Genomic DNA, 9,851 nt, shown 5'->3' on the forward strand with positions numbered 1-9,851 from the left:
TATCACGTGACCTTTTTCCTCTGCACTGTGTATATATATCTACAGCACCATTGTAACTTTGACAATGGAAGTTCAATGCAATATTTTATGATTCAAATCATCTTTGATCGTATATGGTATTAGAGCAAAATGGTTCCAACTGGAAGGTCTCCCTCCTTAGCTTCCACTACCTCTATTACCACTTCAATACCTTCCTATCCATCTCACTTTATTTCTATTAAACTCACCCATGAAAACTATGCTATATGGAAGGCTCAAATGGTGCCTTACCTCCATAAGTCAATAGCTATTCTCTCTTATCGATGGCTCTTTTCCATCACCCAACACTCATACTTCCTTTGGTACTCCAAATCCAGACTATATCAAATGGTTTTAGCAGGATCAATTGGTTCTCTCTATCATTATTTCCTCTCTTTCTGAATCCCTCATTGGCCAAGTTATCAAAAATAAAACAGCTTGTTCCATGTAGGTTGCTTTAGAAAAAATGTTTGTTAACAAATCTTAAGCTCGTTTTCTTCAACTTCACAATCAGATCACTTCTTTAAAAAAGGGCAATGATTTTATTTCTGAATATTACTAAAAGGCTTTATTTTTGGCTTATTCTCTTAGCACTGCAGGTAAACTAATTGATGACACTGAATTCATCACCTATCTTCTTAATGGTCTTGGCTCAGATTTTGAATCTATTGCGTCCTCTATCACTACTAATGTTCATCACTTTTCACCAAAGGAGGTTCTAAGCTTCTTACTCATTCATAAGGCTCAATTGCAATATCAAAAGACCCCTACTGTTACCCCTCTGGATATTTCTACCAACTATACTAGTACTGCTTTTGCTCCATCCTTTCGTGGCTCTTTTCATGGCAGACGACGTGATAGGTGCACCTTTTATCGTGGCACTCATGGATGCTACAACCGAGGTATTGGTAGAGGATTTAGCTGTATAAACTCTAGCCCACGTCCTTTCACATCTAATATAGATGAAGCTATTAAATGCCAACTTTGTGAACGTTATGGCCACACCATTCACACTTGCTGCCATCAGTTTGATCACTCCTACCAAGCACCACCACCTTCCTCTCTCACATAAGCTTATCACTCCTCCCTCTCTACTCCTTCGGATGATTCCTAGTACTTTGACACTGGTGCTACAAATCACATAACCGCTGACTTATCCAAACTCAACCTCTATTCTAAACCATACAGAGGTACTAACACTGTTCACACAATTGGTGGTCCTTCTCTTCCTATTTCTTACTCTGGTTTTAGTCTGTATCTCACTTCCTCTTCTAAATTTTAGTTATCAAATATTTTGTATGTTCCTTCAGCTACCAAAGACCTTCTTTCTATCTCTTATTTTTGTCATGATAATTCTCTTTACTTCATGTTTTATGACTCTTACTATGTTGTAAAGGATCTTCATACTAAACACATCCTCCACAATGGAAACACTAAGCACTTCCTCTATCCTTCCACTCCTCAAGCCTACATGAGAGTTAAAGCATTAAAGGATTAATGGCATGCATATCTTGGGCATCCTGCCTCCAGAATTGTTCAACATGTTCTCTCCAAATACTCTTTACCTATCTTTTCTTCTTCCTCTACTTCATGTCCAGCTTGTAACATTTCCAAGAGTCATATACTACCCCATCCCTCTTCCCCTCATTGCTCCCGTCACCCCCTTTTTCTTCCTTTTAATGTTATCTGTGGCCTAGAACCTCTTTTATCTATTTTTGGTTGTCGTTACTATGTTTCTTTTATTGATGACTTCACTAGATATACATGCTTTTATCCTCTTCACCTTAAGTCTGATGTTACTCACCCTTTTCTTTAATTCTAAAAACAAGTTGAAAATCTTTTTAACACTGAAATTAAATTTCTCCAAACTAATAGAGGGGGCAAATTTCAAGCTCTTCATAAACACTTTCAAAATAATGGTATCATTCATCGCATTACTTGTCCTTATTCCTATGCACAAAATAGGACAGTCAAACGTAAACATCATCATATTGTCAAATCTGGCCTATCCTTTCTTTATCATGCTTTTCTCCCTAAACAATTCTGGCTTCATACTTTCTCTGCTGCTATTTACCTCATCAATCATCTTCCCTCACCAACTCTTCATTACAAATTACCTTTTCAACTTCTCTTTACTTACTCTCCTAATTATCATTTTCTTAAAGTATTTGAATGTGCTTGCTAGCCTCACCTTCATCCTTATTGTCAGTTCGAACTAGATGCACAATAAACTTTGTGCATTTTTCTAGGTTATGCCAATGATCATCATAGTTACTTATGCTATGACTCTCATATAGGCAAAACTTACATCTCACATGATGTTATCTTTCAAGAAAATTATTTCCTTAGCACTACTTTCTTTCCCCAGCCCACTAATCTCACCCCACCTAACTACACCCATCTTCCTTCTTTTTCTACTAAGCCCACTTATCCAATTCCCAATCTCACTGTTCAGCCTAATCCACCCTCACGAAGCCCAATATCTCCCATCTCATCCCCTAATATCGACCCACCCTCGTCTCCCTCTCCTAAGCCCATTAACATTGCCACTACCTTTCCCTCTTCACTGCACAGGCCAACACTAGAGCCCAATACCTATGTCTTTTCCTCACCCCACGCCACCTTGTCTCCATCACTTTCCTTATGTTCATCTCTTACCCCAATCTTTATCCCCTTATCTCCTGTACCGATAGTAGATCTGCCCCCACTGTCACCCCCTTGCATAACCACTAGGTCCTAAGCTCACTTTCTCAAGCCTAAAACCTTTACTGATGGTACTGTATAATGACCACCTCCTAAGGCTTTTATATCCCCTATCAACATGCCTCTCGAGGACATTTCCTTAGCTACTGTGGCTCTACACTACTTAGAATGGCATGCCACCATGGTTCACAAGCTCGAAGCTATCCATAACAACAGCAGTTAGGTTCTTATTCCTGTCCTTCACCACTACCTTGTCATTGGATGCAAATGGATTTTCAGCACTAAATTTACCACCGATAGAACCCTTACCCGATGCAAGGCTAGATTAGTTATGAAGGGGTTTCACCAAACTGAGGGTCTTGAATATCATGACACCTTTTCTCCTATCATCAAATTAGTAATCATTCATCTCTTTCTCTCTATTGTTGTCTTGTCTGGCTAGTGTATTAAACAAATAGATATACAAAATGCTTTTCTCTATGGCAACCTTAATGAAAATATATATATATGTAGCAACCTCAAGGAATTTAAGACCTTAATTTTCCTACCTATTATGCAAATTACAAAGGTCTCTCTATAGCCTCAAACAAGTCCTTCATGCTTGATTCTCATGCCTCAATACATGCCTTACTCTTCTAGGCTTTATTCCTTTTAAATCTAATGTTTCCCTCTTTATTTTAAAAACAATTCATACTACCATAAACATCTCAGTTTATGTTAATGATATCCTTATCACTAGATCCAACTCTTCTATTGTTAATGAACTCGTTATCACTCTTGGTACCCATTTTCCTATCAAGAATCTTAGCTCTCTTCATTACTTTTTAGGTATTAAAGCTCAATCTACCTCTAATAGTCTCTTTCTTTCTCAACAAAATATATCACTGATCTCTTTCATAAGACCAACATGCTTTACTCTAAACCTATTCGTACACTTATGGCTGCTCATACCACTCTATCTTTATCTGATAGTCATCATTTCACTGATCCCACTCTTTTTCATAGTACTATAGGCAGTCTTCAGTGCCTCTCTGTCACTAGACCTGATATTTCCTATGTTGTCAACAAAGTTTGTCAGTTCCTTCATTATCCTAAAATCTCTTACTAGACTGCTATCAAACGCATTCTTTATTACCTCAAACACACTCCTGATCTTGGTCTCCATATCACCAAGTCCTCTTCTTCCTCTCTCATTGCCTACTCTGATGCTGACTGGGCAGGCTGTTTTAATGGCAGGAAGTCAACTGGGGGATATTGTGTCTTCTTTGGTCCTAACTTACTTTCATAGAGCTCAAAAAAACAACCTACTATCTCATGATCATCTATAGAGGCAGAGTATCAGTCTCTAGCTCTTGCTACATGTGACCTCATTTAGGTCCAATCTCTCCTATAAGAACTTGGCATTGTTCTTCCCTAATGCCATCTCTATGATGTGACAACATTAGTGCTACCTACCTTGCTGCTAATCCCATTCTTCACTCACGAACAAAACATATTGAATTGGACTACCACTTTGTTTAAAGAAGAGTTGCCACTAACTTAGTCAATATTATTATTGTATCCTCTAAGGATCAAATTGCAAATATCTTCACTAAACCACTTGATGCTCCACGATTTGATGTATTGCAAGTAAGCCTCACTATCCATTCTGTCTTGTTCAGCTTGAGGGGGGATGTTAAGGTATTAGTTTAGCCTAACCAAGAACCAAGAGCAAAGCCCAACCTTGGCCCAATCAATAGTCTAAATTGAAGCAATGTATCTAGAATCTACCACTAGGGCTATGTGTCATCTTTACACTTATTAAATCACATGTATATCATATGACCTTTTTCCTCTACACTGTATATATATATCTACAGCACCATTATAACTTTGATAATGGAAGTTTAATACAATATGTTGTGATTCAAATCATCTTGCTCTCATACCCTGTACCTTTTGTGATCCTCTTTTCCTTCTTCTTCTATTCTTGTTGTGGTTTGGGTTGCGTCAGGTCTCCCTCTCCTTAATAGCATTATTGTACAAAGGAATTTGAGTACATAGCATTGTCATTAGGAGACTATTTTGAAAGTATTTTATACAATTGGAAATTTTACAGGTAAGTGCATAACATCTCAAATTAAATTATTATTTCCAATTTATTATATTATATATTATTGGTAAATTATAATTCTCATTGAACATTCCTTTATTTTCATTTTAATAAAATAAATTATGTTATTTTGGTTTGCTACATTGTGTTATGTTGGATTGATTAATAATTTATATAAGTTTAAATGAATTTTATCTGATAAGTCATGCATGGAATCTATAGTAAAATTTATGAAATATGGTTATATGCATGTTTGAATATTGACTAGCTAGTTTAACTTTTTTCATGAGCTCTATTCTTGTGTTTGTTATTTGTGATGTCAGTCTTATATCTTCGTCTGTTTTGTGGTTTCAACCGCATCTGGTTAGTTACCCTTGTAGATTGTGTGTCTATGTCTTCTTCATGGTTTCAACCGTGTTTGCCACAGACTATGTGTCCATGTCTGTTATATGTTCTGTATAATCCTCGTAAATAATTCTATTGCATTTGTGGAATATAAACTTCATTGTTTCTAATTAGTAAATAATTCTATTCCTATTTAATTATTTAATCTATTTGATTTCATATAGCTAGGTGATAAATTTTTTATTTATTTTGAATTTAATGGATCAATATTTGTCAAGTTGATCAGCTTATTTAAATTCTTGAATTTCATGGCTCTTTTAATTTTTTATAATTATCTAAACATATCAATTTATATTCTTCAGACCTTATTATTAGGACATTTTCACTGGAAATAATTTTGGTCTTAGATAGTGTAGTCGACATTGAACCTCTTACTAAACATTGAGGGGTCTATTACTAACTGGAATTGGAGGAGTTAAGGATGAAGCTTTCTTTTGATGTAAAGTTTGAATTATGAAATTTTATTTTGTAAATTTATCACTGGGTGCTCCACATAGTCTATAGCCAGGTCTTTTATTTTGTTATATATTCTGTTTGCTAGCTGGAAGGGGTATAACTGCTAATTGATATGATATTTTGTTTGAAACATTTTATTGTATATATTTTAGGAGGTCCTATTTACAAGAAAGATTTTGTAGAAATTTCTACAAAAATATTACAGCCTCTGTTATAATGAATATTATCAAGAATATCAAATTTTCAATATAAATCTATATACGTTTTAGAAATAGAAAAAATTCTTGATTTTGGGCTTAAGGGATGTGTGATATGACTCACACCCCATGCTGGTCACCCTCTCTTTTTGGAGTTTGACACCCACATACCTGTTTGCCTGCCCACATGCACGCAGGTAGTCCCCTACATCTAGCCCCACCCACCTACCCATACCCTAAGGGACACCATGAAACTCAGCTGGATATGATCTGCCACCTCGAAACCTTTGAGCATTATATGACGCTATTCATAGCATTATTTAGAGATCTTCAATGTTTGGGAAAAAATACACATTTATCACTAAGCAAAGCTAACATCTTTTTCTTGATCTTTATAGTTTATACTTTTAGAAACGATTCTTGAAGTTTGCACGGACAAATTTGTTAGTTCCTTAGAGTGGATATAGTGTACGAGTATTTTTTTCTTGCACAAAAATTAATTATTAATTAAAAAATAGACTTGTAAAATGGTGTGTGAAAATTTGTAAATAATAATAATAACATTCTTAAGTTATTTTGATCAAAACTACATTTTGACCAAATCCAGCTAATGAAACACATTCCATTCCATTTTTTTTTGTTATTATGAGAGTGTTTGATTCAACAAACTAATAAATGGGCTTAGTTGAAAAGTGATTGGAATTAGTTAGGTAATATAACATTATATGAATGTAATGATGAAGCGTACAAGAAACTCTTTACCTACATTTACAATGTTGGAGAAGATATTGGCGCATTTAATTATCAACTTGTTGGAGAAGATGCAAAGGCCACATATCAATATTGCCCCACTTCCTCTGTGCTAAAGACATATGAGTTTACTTAACTTGGAAATACAACACTCTTTGATTATAAAATGAAATATATTCTAAGAATTGTTAGAGAGACTAATGCATTTCAAGAACATTAATAATGCAACTATTTAATATAGCTAACTCAATTGTAGGAGGTGGTTAAGGGTGACAGAAATACCACTTATTTTCATAATCTAGTAAAGAAAAGAGTCCAAAAGGTATTTTTATTTGCAATGATGAGATAAATTACAATCTCATTTGAAGTGTTAAAGAAGAGGACGTTAATCTCCTTGCACAAATGTAAAATAACATTTAAAAATATTCAAACATATCCTTTGCCTATTCTTCATAAGCAAAACAAAGCATTTAGATACAGATTTGTCTAAGAGCTTCTTTTCCGGTATACCCTTAAGGACATCTTGTTATAAAAAGCAAACCCTATAAAGTTCTAGCAACTATTAAAACACTTAACTTTATAAGAACTTTTCTCATCAACTATTGTAAAACCAAGTATTGCTTCAAGCTACACTACTTTCTCCACTATTTTTTAGGATTGTAAATTTGTGATCTTCCTTTCTTCATATATTTGTAGTCTTATCCTCTTGTTATTATGGTAAACCTAAATCATTGACACTATTTATCTTTGCAAATGCCTAAAGAAAAACCAAAATTTTGTCATAATTCATACATATTTTTTAAGGTTTCAATCATTAGATTTTATTGCTCAATATATTGTTTTGCTCAAATGTGAATTTTAAAATATTATAAAGTAAAAAATTAATAAATTTTCACCTCTACCACTAATAAGACAAAAAGAATTATTTTAATAAATTTTTTTAGCATTTAATAAGGATAAAAAAAAGTAAAGACAAACATAGAAAATAGTGAAGTATCCTATCAATTAGATAAAAAAAAATCTTCTCTTTCTATCTTATAAATATACACTAGTGCAAAATAGTCCTTTTACACCCTCATATCTACACCGATTCATGTGCATACAGTGTAAAAATAAAAGGCAGTGATATTTTTGTAAATAAATACAAAGTTTTTAGGTAACTGGTGTAGATATTAATATGTACACCGGTTATAATACATTACTGATGTAGATGTCTATTATATTTTAATTTTTTTATCTTAGCGAGATATCTGCACTAATTATAAGTTATAACCAGTGTAGTTATATATTCTAATTTTTTAGAAATTATTTCAATTGGTATAAATCATATGAATTCCACCCTAAATTTCCTCAGGTCTCGATCTTATCTCTAAACCCTAGCCTTCTCATCTTATCCTATTCTCTTCTCTTCAAAGCTAAAGCCATCCCTCACTGTTGCGAGATCACTGCTCGTTGATTAAAGTGCATCACTAGTTTGAAATCGCCATTATTGCTTGTTGGTTTGAATTGCTCCTTCCTATCACTAGTTCAAACTTGTTATCACTCTTCGTCTCCTAATCTCCATTACCATTCTTCTTGTTCTACTTCTTAAAGTTTCTGATATGTTGACGTTTAGGTAAAATATTATGAATCTTTAGCTTCTAAGTTTTGCTTCAAAGTTTTGAGGGTTAAATTGAGCCGCTTGTTTCAAATTTCATTATTATTGTTTATGTGATTTTTTTTTGTCTTCCTTGTTTCAAAGTTTTGTTTCTTCATTTATGTGCCATAACTTTGTAATAACCCATATTATAATAATAAAGCTAGATCAAATAATAAGATAATTTTATTGTATTTTTATAAATTGTTGGGAAAAAATATAATAACAACATGCATTGGTGGTTTAGTGGAATTTTTATTGGTCCTTATCATTAAAGTCTTGCATTTGAGATTTTTATTTTTTTTATTTTTTCTTCTGTTACTTGAAATTAGAATTTTTGCCCCTTAAAAAGAAAACAACAAAAGATGAAAATGGAAGATATAAATCGGGTTTCCTCTTTACCTCTGTTTTTTTGAAATTTCCAGACCAGCCACGAGAGAGAGCTTAGATCTTCCCGTATTTGACTTTCCTCTGCTTCTTCCACCATTTACTGTCATTACCGGTGATGTGGATGTGCCGGAAAAGAAATTCTCACCTTCTCCTCCGTTATTCCTTGCTGTCATGGTCTGTTGGTTCGTGTTGCTATGTGTTCCCTTTTTCTTTGATTTGTGTGGCTGAAAACTCATCTCCATTCCTATATGTACTGTTATGGGGTAGCGTATCAGGTTTTTCCATTCCCACGCATCACCATCATCCTCCTCATCATTGCTCTGTCTCCCGCGTTGTCTCTTTACTATTGGTATGTGTGAGAAACTGAGTCACATGAGGCTGTGGGTGATTATAAAAAAAAAACTCCTTCTCGTTCCTTCTTTGTTAGTGGGTCACTATAGGTACTGCCAGGGGTGCGTGAGCTTCTTCTTCCTTTACTTCTGTCAACTCTTTTCCTCTTCCTCTTCTCTGTCATTGCCAACTCAAGTTTGAAGCTCCAAACTTTGCTTCTTGTTAATTCCATGTGTGTGCATTTTATTAGTTGTAGTTGAAAAAAGTGTTCCTCTTTGTTGGATTTGTGTGTGTGGGTGAAATATGATAATTTTGAATTTTAAGTCTTCCTCTTTAACTTCATGAACTATTTGAAGTTATGTGTGGTAAAAATCTAAGTACATTAAATTTATTCAAGTATTAGCATCCTATAATTATTAGAAAGGAATTGTTGGGATGAGATTTGCATAGAAGAGTTAGTATAAAAAAAAGAAGAAGAAAAAGAAAGAAAAAGATTCATGCTTGCAAAATGTTTGATAAAATGCTCATCAGGAGGGTTTTGCTTGATTATCATTTCTTTTATTTTTATTAAAAAATAGTAAGAAGAATGATTGTTTTGAGGTGCTGTTTGGTTGAATTTAACTTGAAAATTTGCAAGTAAAGATTTATTATGAAACTATTTTGGGACAAATGAAATTTGTGGAGTTGTATTGTTGATGATTTGTAAATCATGATGTTGCTTTTATGAGTCATTTTGGGATGCCATAATAGCTTCGATTAAATGTGGGATTGTAGCATTTTCAAAATATTAGAATGATAAAAATTTGGGTGTGCATGCATGTATATACCTTGATTAAAATTTAGCTATTTGTGCCTGAGGTGAATTGGATGGATA

The sequence above is a fragment of the Prosopis cineraria genome, unplaced genomic scaffold, assembly GCF_029017545.1.
Source record: "Prosopis cineraria cultivar Desert tree isolate PC_DT_omini unplaced genomic scaffold, ASM2901754v1 PC6, whole genome shotgun sequence".
NCBI classification, from domain to species: Eukaryota; Viridiplantae; Streptophyta; class Magnoliopsida; order Fabales; family Fabaceae; genus Prosopis; species Prosopis cineraria.